We start from the raw sequence: 13,646 nt of genomic DNA, 5'->3' as shown, positions 1-13,646 counted from the left end.
AGAACTAAGTGTAATGAAACAAAATAATATTAAAATAATATTATCATTTATAACCTCTGTTTCTTTGTGGCTAAAAGAAAATGGAAGTAATATGAAGTTTTGTTGACTTCATTTCCATTTTGTTTTTATAGGTATGCAGACCTAGAAGCCTCATGTAAATATTGTGAAAGTTAATAGGTTAATTCTCCCTAGACATTTGGCATGAGTATCATAAACTATAATAGATAAAATGGAAATGAATTTGGACATTTGTTTACGAAGAATTAAAATAAATGCTCATCTTTACATAGACACGGAGATTAAGACCTTGTCATCCATAGATTTTTGAAAGAATCAGTAAAGGATGTTCATCAGCAGAATGAAAAATGAACACAAGGGAGTTAAATAAAACACAATGTATAACCACAGAACCTATAAAAAATGTACTGGTAAATTTAATCAGACATTTGCTGTGAGGAACAAATATGTTTATACCTAAAATATTGTTCTTAGGAAAGATGTGGAGAAAGGTCTAAAGAATAAAAAGTGAGGTGTTGTTCAGTGGGTAGTTGAAACATGAAACATTTCTTATATTAGTCAGAAGGATGCAGATACTGAATAATTTTGGACCTTGTTAGAAAATTTAAAAGCTAATTGTGTATATTAAAAAATCAGAGTAAACATTAAAAATCTAAATTAAATATCATATTTCCAAAGTAGAAGAATGAAAAGAAAAAAATTTTCAAGCCAATTTAATTGTGATAAAAGAAAATAATTATTATAAACATAACATATATCATTATATGTTATTTTATTATATTATTTTAATAGTAATATTTCATTTATTATTGTTATATAATTAATATACTTTATAAGAATGTTATAAAAATTAATTAAATGGTAGAAATCAATTCAAATATGCATCAGTTTTCTCAACATATTTAAATAGAATAAACTCACTAATTAAAAATGGGATAAAAACTATGAAATTCATTTTTTTAATCTGGTTAAGTTTTCTTGAAGAATCTTGTGTAAAATAACAATGCTAAAGTTAATAAAGAGATAGGATAAGTTATAGAAGATATAAAGATCAACCAAAAAGAGATTTATGTAACGGTAAGAATTTCAGACAAAATAGAATTTAAGAAAAAAAGCAATAAGGATAAAGAGTGGTAGTACCTAATTTAAATAGAATAACCTACAAAAGACAAAAGACAATGAATTTGTGTATACCTAACAAACTGGTTTGAAATATAATTTCATAATGTTAAGGAAAAATAGATAAAATGCAATAATATCATACTCTACCAAAAATTGATAAAGCAAAAAATAAATAAATAAGGTTATACTTATAACCTTATATAGGTTATAACAACCCAATTAATAGATTTCATCTAATATATGTATATGAGACACTGTAGCCTACAAATTAAAAAGATATTTATTATTTTCAAAGACATGTAAATGATTACTAAACAGAAGGATAAAGAAGGATAAAGAATGTCCAAGGAATCACTATCATATAGATTACATTCTCTTAATTTCAATTTCAAAACAATTGAAATGGTGGTGTTGCCAGGTAGAATACAGGACACTCAGTGCAATCTGAATTTCAGATAAGCAACAAATAATTTTTAGTATAGGCATATTCCATACAGTATTTGAAATACACTCATTAAATAATTTTTTGTTGTTTATCTGAAATGCAGATTTCACTGGGCATCCCATATTTTTATTTTCCAAATCTGGTAATCCTTGAAATATTTATTAAAAAATACAGAAAATCAAAGCAAAGCAAAAAGGAGAGTAATTTTGTAAACTAAGAAATTATTCCAAATTAGTACATAAGGTCAAGAGAAAACTACAAAGAAAAGCATTAAGTATCTGGAGGAAAAGGAAATAGGAAAGAAGAGAAGGGAAGATTCACCCTACTAGACATCCAAACCATTGTAAGGCTATGTGGTTTGTTTTGTTTTGTTTTTTTGTTTTCAACATGGAGATACTGTTTTAGAAACAGACACATAGGAAAGTAGAGCAGAATTGACAAAGAGTTGTACTCTTTTGTGAAGTTTGACATTTGATAGAGGTGGTATCATTCCAAGTCAGAAGGCAACTGGTGAGTTAGCAAAACTTACTGTAACAGTTTACTTTCCTAATGGAAAGAAAGTCAGATTATTTCCCAATGCTACATGAATTTTCTTTTCAGAAATATCAAAGATGAGGGCGCCTTTGGCTCAGGTCATGATCCAGGGTCCTGGGATCAAGCCCCACATAGGGCTCCCTGCTCAGCAGGGAGTCTGCCTCTCTCTCTCCCTCTACCCCTCCCCATAGTTGTGCTCTCTATCTCTCTCTCTTTCTCAAATAAATAAATAAAATCTTAAAAAAAAAAAGAAATATCAAAAAAAATAAAATAAAAACTTTGGAAGAATGTATAGAACATCTATTTGAACTCAGGTTAGAAAAGAATTGTCTTATACAAAGCACAAAAAGTATTAAACATAGAAAAATTTGATAATGCTTCCTACATCTGTAGGAAAAAAAGTCTACAAAAAAAAGAAAGACCAACCACAGAGAAAATATACTTTTACTACATATGAGCAACAAGGGGTGATTAGTAGCTGGAGCTATAAAGAACTCCTACAAATAAGTAAGAGAAAATCAAATAATTCAATGAAAAAGTGGGCATATCAAAAAACAATTTATAGGGAAGGAACCAGTAACTATAAAAATCTGTGCTCAACCTCACTAATGATTAAGAAAATGCAAGATAACACCTTATCAGATAGGAAAAAAAATAGCAAAAATTTGTAAATAGCATGTCTTGTCTGGTTTCAGATCCTAACTCTACCACTTATTAGTGATATGTAGCAAATCATTTAACCTCTCTATGTTAATTTTCTTATCAGTAAAATGGAAATATTACCTGTGTCAAAAAATTGTTATGATAATTTCTTCTAAGACTTTTTTTTTTAATTTTTAAGTGCACCCAATGTGAGGCTTGAATTCACAACCATATGAGATCAAGAGCCACATGCTCCACTGACCAAGTCAGCCAGGAGCCCTGAGAATTGTTATGATAATTAAATGAGTTAATACTCTCAAGATTCTTAGAACAGAGCCTGCCTGTTTTAAGCATTATATAACTTTTTGTCAAATAAAAGAAATATTGGCAAGGATGTGAGGAAACGAGAATTCTTTTTGTTTTGTTTTGTGTATTTTTTAAGTTTTTATTTTAATTCCAGTTTGTTAACATACAGTGCTTTATTCCTTTCAGGTGTACAATATAGTAGTAATTCAATACTTCCACACATCACCTATTTAATCCATCCCCCCACCCCTCTCACCTCTGGTAACCTTCAGATTGTTCTCTATAATTAAGAATCTGTTTCTTGCTTTGTCTCTCTCTCTTATTTTTTTCCCTTTGCTTATTCATTTTGTCTCTTAAATTCCACATATGAGTGAAATCATATGGCATTTGTCTTTGACTGACTTATTTCACTTAACATGATATTCTCTAGCTCCATCCATGTCATTGCAAATGGCAAGATTTCAAATTTTTATGGTTAAGTAATATTCCATTATATATCTATACACCACATCTTCTTTATCCATTCGACAATCGTTGGACAGTTGGGCTGCTTCCATATCTTGGCTATTGTAAATAATGCTGCAGTAAACACAGGGGTGCATATACCCCTTTGAATTAGTGTTCTGGTATTCTTTATGTAAATATCCAGCAGTATGATTACTGGACCATAAGGTAGTTCTATTTTTAACTTTTTAAAAATATATATATTTTTATTTGAGAGAGGGAGTGAGAGACCACACAAATTGAGGGAGGGGCAAAGGAGAGGGAGAAGCAGACTTCTTGCTGAGCAGGGAGCCTGACATGGGGCTCGGTCCCAGGACCCTGGGATCATAACCTGAGCCAAAGGCAGATGCTTAACCAACTGAGCCACCCAGGTGCCCCTCTATTTTTAACTTTTTGAAAAAACTTCATACTGTGTTCCAGAATGGCTGCATCAGTTTGCATTTCCACCAACAGTGCACAAGTGTTCCTTTTTCTCTACATCCTCACCACCACCTGTCGTTTCTTGTGTTGTTGATCTCAGCCATCTGACAGGTGTCAGGTGATATCTTACCTTCGTTTTGATTTGTATTTCCCTGATGATAGGTGATGATGACCATCATCTCGTGTGCCTCTTGGCCATCTTGATGTCTTCTTTGGAGAAATGTTTGTTCATGTCTTCTGCCCATTTTTAACTGGATTATTTGTTTTTGGAGTGTTGGGTTGTACAAGTTCTTTATATATTTTGGACACTAGCCCTTTATCAGATATGTCATTTGAAAATATTTTCTCCCATTCCATAGGTTGCCTTTTAGTTTTGTTGATTGGGAAAGCAGGAATTCTTGATTCCTGCAAGCAGAAGTATATATTGGAACCCCTACTCTGGAGAGCAACTTGGCAATGTCTAGTGAAGGTTGAAATGTGTATAATTCAAACTTTTAACAAGCAGAATGCAATCATAAAATAACTGTTTTTTCCTATGACAAGTTCCATAACTCAGCCACACATTCCTGGAGCATCTAAAGTCCTCTGGTTACTTTAAGACACAGTTGCATTTCAGTATTTAATACTTGAAGACCACATACTTTCTACAAAGTTAAAAGTTGTTTCTGTCTGTCCCCCAGCTCCAGCCTATTGAAGGGGAGGGGCCTGCAGTAGAAAAGGAAGAACATGAGCCTTAGCTTTTTTTTTTTTTTTCCTCTTCATTATGTTGTTTCTGTGCTTCCTCCCCCAACATTCAAATGACAGGTTTTGTTGTTGTTGTTTTTGTTGTTTCTGGGAAATAGTTTTGTGGTGTTGGGGTTGGGAGGAAGAGAGTGCATCAGTTTGGGTCCTATGGGAAACAGACCCCCAAGTGTAAAAGATTTATTGGTGATAACACCTGTGAAAGATAAAGAAAAGAAGAAGGGGTAGGCAGAGAAAGAGTTCGGACTTTGATCAGAATTACAAAAGGAGACAGGGCAGAAAAGAAGATTGCAAAGGAAGAGACTCAGACTGTGGTGTAAATCTGAAAACATCTTGGCACGCCCAGTGGAATGTTCTGGCAAAAACACTGGCCATTGATGAGTTCCTCATTGAGCAGAAACGGTCAGGCCAAAGCAACACTGTGGCTTAGATGCTGTGGGGAAATCCTGACGATGGAGCAGCTCAAGGCTGTCATCTAACTGCACTTCTCACAGCAAGTTCTCTCTGGAAAAGAGATTTGAACAGAGCTCCATGGGGCTCCACAGAAGGAGTCAGGATTGGTCTTGCTTGGCTAGTACTATCATGAGTTGCCATCAGCGCTGTCTATTCTGGACAGGCAAGGAGAGCTAATTCTTTCTTTCCTGGGTGCTTTTGTGAGTTCGTCAGAGTCTTTCACGGTGGTATCACTCATCAGCAAATCTGTTGTCTTGGGACTTCAGCCTACACAGAGACAGCAAAAGCTCCATTTTCTCATCCTCCTACATCTGTTTCTTACACCTGGCAATTCAGCTTCTAGAGAAAATGTATGCCTAAGAGTGTTCATTCAAGCATTGCTTGTAATACTGAAAAAAAAAAGGAAATAATCTATATATCTGTGAATGTAAGAGTGAATAAATAAATGTATATGATAGAACGGTATGTAGCAGTGGTTCTCAAACTTTACCATCAGAACCACCCAGAGGGCTTATCAGAACCCAAATGGCTGGGCCCTGCCCCCTGGAGTTTCTGATTCAGTGGGACTGCAATGGGACCTGAGAATCTGCATTGCAACAAGTTCCCAGGGAGGCTGCTGGTTTCGAGTCCACATTCTGAGAACCACTGTTACATCACAATTGAAGTGACAAAGTTAGATCTGCCTGTAGCATCATGAATAAATGTTAAAATGACTTAGCAATTGCAGAATGATGCACATGGTCTAATACCAATTATATAAAGTTTAAAAACAAAATAGTACAAAATAGTACTATGCGCATACAAACATGCAGTAAAATATAAAACATGGTCAAGAAGGACACATGCCAACTTCATGGTAGTGGTTATCTGAAGGAGAAAAAGGTATTGGATTGGAGACAAGTTGAAAAATTCTAAAGCTGAAAGGGAAAAGGTTAACATTTTGCTATTAGTGGGTAAAAAGGGTTTGTTATATCACTTCTCCGTGGTTTTTTTCCACATTTGAAATGCATCACTAAAAATAATCAAAAATACATAAGTTGCTTTTTGAAAGAAAACAAATTTTATCACAACTTATTATTTACTCATTCATGTTCAAAAGGATTTTAACTTATACATAACAAAACTTTATATTTGATCTATGAACAGCAAAGATTATTATATTTTGTACAATAAATAATTATAGATGATATGATATCCTGTCCATATCGAAGATGAATAAAACAGCACTAATTGACAGTTTCTTTAATATTGAAATATTTATAACCATATATAAGTAATTGAAAGTAATGATGATATGGCCATTATCATTAATATTAATAATTATGACTAGTTATTCTTTTGAAGCAGTTTCATGGAGATCGTGGAGGGAGGTAGCAAGTGTCATAGGTAGAACACCTAATTTCAGATTACGTTATTAATACAGAGATAAGCTTAAAGAGTCTTTTAAAATAAAATTGCGGGTGCCTTATATTATTCATCTTAATGGCCAAGTGACTGAATGAAAACTCTGACAGCAGATAAGTCAAACTTGAAATCATACGTTTTGTTCAGTGATTAGAGGAAGACCTTTATGCTGTACGTACCAGGTGTGCAGATAGCAAATAGGATTTCTTTTTTTACAACTTTGTTAGAGGGGCGCCTGAGTGGCTCAGTCAGTTAAGCGGCTGCCTTTAGCTCAGGTCATGATTCCAGGGGCTCTCTCTGCTCAGCGGGGAGCCTGCTTCTCCCTCTCCCTCTGCCGCTCCCCCTGCTTGTGCATGTGCTCTCTCTCTCTCTCCCTCCCTCTCCATCAATAAATAAATAAAATCTTTAAAATAAACAAATAAATAAATAAATCTGTGTTAAATTTTCACCATAATGTTTTGGATGGTGAGAGGGAAGGGAATCAAACCTCAGAAGAAATGGGTAAATTTGCCAGTTTTACTAATGATACTGAAGATTTTAATATTTCTTTGAAAGAAATTAGACATGCAAACTCTTTCTGACCATGTAGGCTGTTTCTTAGGAAACGAATCTAGATCAATACAATAATGGCTGACACTCGCTGTAACACGAAATGCATATTCCACTATTCGTAGTCCTTTTAAAATATGAATAAGAACTTATTAATTTCCTCAGTTATAGCTATATCTCTTGCATTATGCAAGTCTAGTTTGAGAATATGATTTAGTGAACTATTCTAAGCTGGTGGAATCAATGGTTTACCACAATGGGCTTAGTCATTTCTATTAAACAATTTTTGTTTACTGGCATCCTTGAGTCCTGGTCAATTAGAGAGTTTTCAGTGTTAGGGATCTACTTTTCCCACGCAAATGGAAAAAAAAAATCTTACTACACATGGCATTTTAATTAAAAGCTATTAAGTACCAATTCATCTAGCTGAAGCAATAATTTTCAGGGAAAAAAAATCTTTATTAAGGGATGAGTTCTTAGCTTGAAATGAAGCCAAGTTCAGCTACTCATAATAAAAATCACTGTTAACCTCATTAAAGACCATTTACCTCTGTATTATATTCTAAATCAATGCTGCAAGTTTATTTTATTTTGTTTTAAACGTCTGTCATACTGCTGGCAACATTCAGCAACCAAATTTTTTCAGTGTTTTTCCCTATTAATCATCATCCCCTCTTTTTATTTTTTTTTTTCCATCCAGAGACTAGTGGGATGTTTCTATTGCTTTTCCTGTCATCCCAACATTCTAACTCAGCAGAAAGCAGAGCAGGTCCACAATGGAGTATTTAACTCAAACTGGGAGCGGAGGGGGGAGGGGAGTTTGGGTTGAAAGTAAAAAAAAAACATGAGAATTCTTCAACTGCTTGCATATTTAACATCTCCATTAATTAAAATCATCCTATTTCTATGAATTCATTTCCTCAGTGCAAGTGGCGCAGATATTACCAGACAGAGACTGGTGTAAATCCCATGCAAATGATTTTTATTGAACATGTACTGTGCACATTTTAGGGACTGTATTCTACCTAAATAATGCAGGAGCATGTGATGCCTGCCAAATCCCACACAATGTTGAAACCCCAGTTAGTGTTTTATCTTTAAAGAGAGAGTTCTGCGTCCTTTTGGCAGCTGATGAGTTCAGATAGAAAACATGCCAGCAGTGTGGACGGATGCATTATCACACGCACACCCCTGCCTCATCATATGCCATAACATTGGCAAGCAGAGCCCAGAGCTCTTTAAGAACAAGAAGAAGCTCATAAATAATGGTTGAATCACACAAGGGATAATTAAATGAGACAACTGAATGCCAATAGACTCCCCAGCGGAAAATACTCTTCAGTGAGGATCATTTTTTTTTATTATTATTATTTTTAAATCTTTCTCAGTTTTAGTTCTGACTAACAGTTCATTACCATAGAGACTTTTCAAATGGGAGGGTTTTAAAAATTTGTCAAACTCTGCAGAACATTTTGAGACATTTTCATATTTGAGAACGTTTCTTCAAGGTATATAAACATTGAGATATATTCTTATTTTAAAATATCTTAGCTTTGATCTCACCATTCTAATGACATATACCTGTTTGACAAACCAGCCACAGGTAACACTCCTGAAACGCAAAAGGAGAAAATTTCATAATGTGCAAAATCTCACCAAGTGGCTCACGCATCCCACAATGTGAGTGGAATTCATTCATTCTTTTCATTTAGGATAAATACACATCAATGTTACAGCTGCCTCCTCATTCTTAAAAAATGAGATTCACAATGAATTTCAATGTTTCTCCACCAACCTCCTCCGAATTCTTTTTCAGAAAAGCTTAATGTTTCTGGCTTGACAGCTTTGTGCTCAAGGTTGACAGGATATTTTTAGTATCCCAAGTATTTTAAAGGCTCAAAAAAAAAAATCTAGCTCTGGTTTGCTTGTTTATGAAATACATTTAGCAGACAATTACAGTTGGTTTAATATGCATTCATTGCTGTCTGAGGGGAAAAAATGCCTTCAGCTTTTTTGGCAAAATGAAGAGAAATATGTATTCTCTCACACTAAGGCCACTCAGAATGGGACATGCTCGCTGATCACTGAGGATTGTGCATTTTGCAACAATAAAGGGAAGGGCTATAAAGGAGGTGAAACTAGCTTAGCTTTACTTCTTGATCAATACAAGGATCCTGGGGTTTCCATCCTGACCCATTTTAATTCAGTAGCAACGAGGCATTTCTGCACAACAGTGCAAAGTTGGACCTCGCTTTCAGGCAGGGCTCTGAAAAGTTATGTGAAAATCTACTTTATGACTCCAGTCAAACTTATTTCGTACCTGTAATGTGTGCGGCCCTGTAGTTAGTTCTGGAGCTAAAAGAGTAAATAAAATGATGTTGGTCACTACCCTCTTGGTGATTACTCTCCAGCAAGGAGAACAAACATAAGGAAATAATTAAAAGATCAATGATATCCCTGACATGACACAATGTCACTTAGGCATTATTCTAGCCTGGAATACAGAACGTATATCTAATTACGGTGAAATATCAGACAAACCTGAAATGGCATCAGTTCTGTTTAAAAGAAAAAAACAGGACTCTATTCTTTAAAAAAATATATGTACCGATTTATTGATAGACGAAAGAAAAGCTAAGGAAGTTTTCTGAACTAAGGAAGACTAAAGAGTTAAGTAGATGCGCCTAAACTACATCCTGTCCTAGTGGGTGAATTAACAAAAATGGTATATAGGTGGTAATTAGGTAAAAGTGATATATCAATGTTAAGTTTACTGAGGCTCATAATTCTATCTACTGTGGTTATGAAAGAGAATATCCTCATTCTTAGAAAATATATTCTGAAGTGTCTAAGGATAAAAAGCTATGACATATGCAACTTACACTCAAATGGTTCAGAAAAATATTATGTGTGAGTGCGTTTGGGGGGAATGCAAATGATAAAGCTAGTGGACTATTGGTGAAATAGGGGTAAAGAATGTTCCACTTACTATTCTTCCAACTTCTTTAAATTTAAAATTCCATACTTATACTACAAGAGTTTGTTTTTAAAGGTGTTGCAAAGGAGTTGTATAGGATGCTACAGGACCCAGCAGGGGAATATAGTCTTGTCTCTAAGCGGGTTTGCCTCAGAAAGTAGCATTTAAGGTTCCTGAAAAGCACTTAAGATGATTCCTGAAAGAGAAAGAAGAGCTCGGAGTGAAATACAGTGTGAGGTGTCAAGCAGTCATTCTAGACACAGACATTTATGAATGCCTTGAGGTAAAGTATTTGAAACCAGTGAAATCCAACCCAGTACAGTTAGAGCACAGAGGTGGCTGGAAAATATCTGAGAGGAAAATGGAAGGGGTGAAGTGAAAGGGACCTGGTTAAATAGGGTTCCATAAACCAAGTCATAATAACTGGTAAGTTTAGAAATGGCATGATTAGTAGTGTCATGTAATTCAGGGCTAAGGAGAGAAACTAAACGATTCTTCTAGCATAAGGAAGAATAGGAAAAGTAAAGATCTTCAAAGAGTAAAGGTTTGTTTTCGTGATCCAACATGAGAACCCAGATGGTGAGGGCCCACGAACAATCCCTTTCTTTCTTGGAATCCAAAGGACTCAACTCTATTCCCACCCCATCTTTCAAGGAAATCTAAAGTAAGAAGAGTCCCCATGCCCAGAGATGGTTGGAAGGGTCATGGGAGGAGGGGATGCTAACCAGTAGTTGGTTGAAGCCAACTAACAAAGGAGAGAGGGAAAGAAGCAGGAAGAAGCTATAGGAAAGATGTTCACGGCAAACCTCCACAGGTTGTCCTCAGAGAATAAAGGTTTAAGGTCACAAGCCTAGGCATCTGTCTTAAGGAAAAGTCAGAGAGAATAATGAATCCCTCTCTTAAATTTCTGTGACTCTGTTTAAGCTCGACTGCATCACTTGAAGTTCAGTTGAAGGGCTGGCTAAAACCTTCCCTAGTGTTTCTGTTTCTTTCACCACCAAGCAGTGAGAACTTTATGTGTCACCTTTTTTCTTCCTTGATAGCAGACTACATGTATTTATTTCACAATGATATTTTGACCATAGTGAGGAACATGATTGTGGTGGGGACTTGGGGGATAAAGAGAAAGAACGGGTTTAGAGGGCTGCTGAATTATCCAGATGACAGTTATCCATGGATACCAAAGTTACACCCATGGAGGTAGTGGCATTCCATTGTGAGTATTTGGTTAAGTCTTACACATTTAAAACCTTTGGAGAAAAGTTTGTTGTCACCTTTTCAATTTGCTTAAAATAAGATATGCTTATTGATTAACGATCTAACCTTTTGGAAATTATCCTGCTACAAGTTTACCTAGGTACAATGTTATATAGGTAATCTAGATCCCAAGAGCATTCTGCTAACTAGGATTTCACTTCTAACTAAAGCAAAAATGAATAATCTGAACCATCCAAGCAATGATGCTATCAACCACAGAGCCTCCTAGAACCTATGTAGTACACATGTTGCTTTTCCTTAGAGATACAGAAAGGACCTCAAGATAAAGAAGTTGACACGAAGCATCTAGGAACTGAGATGACCCTGACATCTTTTATATTTGCTACGTATTCCACCAAGTACTGGCCCTAGATGAAGCTCATTAAACTCAAAACGTAGTAAGATTGGCAGTGAAGGTGTCATGTTTATTTATTTGTTGGCAATAAAAATAAATTCTTTTTAAAATGGTAAGTTTTGCTTTATAAAAACCAAAGAAACTATACCTCTTTTAGAAGTCAAAATAATGCTTAAGTCATAAGTAAATGGAAGTTCTCTATGTTCTTAGAAGTTGACTCTAGGAATTTTATTAGCTTTTATACAGTTCTTCTCATTAAAAGTATGCAATATTAGCATAATTTGGAGAAAATTAGTTTCGTGTATGATTCCTTAGGATTCATACACTTGTTTTTATTTTATTTTAAGGTTTTTATTTATTTTTCTGAGAGAGAGAGAGAGAGAGTGTGAGCAAGCATGAGCAGGGGGAGGGGCAGAGAGGGCATTCTTGAGCAGACTGTCTCCTGAGTGGGGTGCCCCAGGCTGGGCTGGATCCCAGGACCCTGAGACCATGACCTGAGCCAAAGCCAAGAGTCCAGTGCCTAACCGACTGAGCCACTCAGGCACCCTACATACACTTACTTTTAATTAGCATGGGGAGCTAAAACAAACACACAAATAATCAGTGAATCTTTACATTATGTCTGAAATTCATTGAGTTGCTTTTCTTTAAAGTACTACCACAGATGCATTAAGTAAGAAAAATTCAGGTCAGAACCTGTATCTAGAGGTCAAGGATTTTCTCTAAAATAATCGAAATGGCCTACAAATTGTTCACTTCATACTCACACCTTGCCACTGAGATAGAGGTAAGTATAACTTTAATTTTAAGGACAGGAGACACAATGTGATAGAGAAATTGGGAACAGGAGAGCAGAGACCTCACTGAACAAAGGGCAAAACCCAATTCTACAAATAGAAATCTTCTGCAATTTCTATTTACTACGCTTTGATAACACTCATCACTCTTCTAGCTAGAACTTCTGCCCTGTCTCCAAGGAAGACCACACCCATTACATGAAGGCTCACCAGCTCCCCATCCCCCACCCCCAACAGTCACCAGAGTAGTTTGTCCTTTCCTTGGGAAACTCGAGCTATTCCATCTGACTTCTCCTGAGAGTTTGCCTCCACCTTGCATGACCTAGACAATCTGAAGCTGGTCAGCAATTCTAGGCTAGGCAGGAAGGGGCTAGACTGTCAGGCTTATACTCCCTGTACCTGTGGCAATCTGCATTTTCCGGGGGGGAATATTTATATATATACACACACACACACACACACACACACACACATTTTAAATTGGTTTGAGCAATTAAGAAGATGTACTGGTTCACTTAACTCAATATTTTTTGCGGAAGTTTGGCTTCTGTTAGTGTAGATTTGAGAGCCGCTTCTCCGTATCTCTCTTGTATCTCTCTGCTCTTCTCCATTCTGTGACATTGGTTCCACCCTCAGATTCCATAGGCTATTTCCACAGCTCAGGAGTCTCACCATCACTGCACATCAAGACGGCTGTATTAGTCTGCTAGGGCTGCCCTCACAAAGTACCACAGACTCAGTGGCTTAAACAGCAGAAACAGGAGAAATCCTCACAGTTCTGGAAGGTGGAAGTCTGAGATCAAAGTGTCAGCTGGGGGTTGCTTTCTTCTGAGGGCTCTCTCCTTTGCTTGTGGATGGCCATCTTTTTCCTTTATCTTCACATGGCCTTTTCTCTTGTATGTCTGTGTCGTAATCTTCTCCTTTTTAAGGATACCAGCCCCATTGGATTAGGGGCTGCCCACATGACCTCATTTTACCTTAATCACCTCTTTAAAGGCCCTATCTCCAAATACAGTCGCAGTCTGAGTTACCACTAGGGGTTAAGATTTCAATGTATGAATTGAAGGGGGGAAGGGAGGGACATAATTCTGTCCATAACAAGGGTACTTGCTGGGTAGTCAG

The sequence above is a fragment of the Ursus maritimus genome, unplaced genomic scaffold, assembly GCF_017311325.1.
Source record: "Ursus maritimus isolate PB19 unplaced genomic scaffold, ASM1731132v1 scaffold_34, whole genome shotgun sequence".
Classification (NCBI taxonomy): domain Eukaryota; kingdom Metazoa; phylum Chordata; class Mammalia; order Carnivora; family Ursidae; genus Ursus; species Ursus maritimus.
This window is presented reverse-complemented; position numbering follows the sequence as displayed.